Genomic DNA, 897 nt, shown 5'->3' on the forward strand with positions numbered 1-897 from the left:
GGGGTGAGATAGGGGAGGGGGTGAGATAGAGGGGGTGAGATAGGGGAGGGGTGAGATAGAAGGGGTGAGATAGGGGAGGGGATGAGGGCATGCTATGACAATGAATACCGTGATGGGTGTCCCTGTAACACGTCGGTAGCCTAAGAAACGTGGAACGTAAAACTCCATGTAATTTCATTTTTGACCACAGTCGAGATTTGTCCTATGTACCTGTGTCACTGAATTCGACAATATAGCTTGCTTCACCTTCTCGTACACCCGAGACCACTCTGTAATTAGGCTATTGGTATAGGCTAGTGTTTATGTCAAAAGAAAGATAGGGAGATTAAAGTATAAAAGTTGAATTTAGTTAGATTGGGGACAAGAATAATATTATTGAAAGGTTTATCAGAGTTTTATAATAGTTTATTTATCTAGCTAGCTAGCTAGGTTGGTGGGGATAAACTGAGTATAAACTGGGTTAATTCGGGGGTCAAAATTCTTACACTTAATCCTAACTTACCTCGACTGTACCTGCTTGGGACTGGTTCAACGAAGTCCACAGATCCCACCCCTTAGGGAGCTCCACCCCAGAAAAAATACTTGTGCTAACGAAGCCTAGCAACGCCGTGCAGTGTACAATACAGGATATTTTACTGGAACAACGACATTAACCGGCACTTTTCTCAACTGTATTAACTTGGCGAATATTGATTTAAAACTTTCGGTTGTTGAAAAGGAAATATTTTAATGGATGGTGATATAACATTATAAAAATATCTAAGAGTTATATTGATTTCTAACTATAAAATAATCGATAAATCAATAATATTGTTTATCTATCAATAACAATCAATTATATTATCGATTATAAAACAATAGGTTGATTTAATCTTTCATAGCTTCACCAAGTCTCTT

This window comes from Lottia gigantea (assembly GCF_000327385.1).
Source record: "Lottia gigantea unplaced genomic scaffold LOTGIsca_1334, whole genome shotgun sequence".
Taxonomy (NCBI): Eukaryota; Metazoa; Mollusca; class Gastropoda; family Lottiidae; genus Lottia; species Lottia gigantea.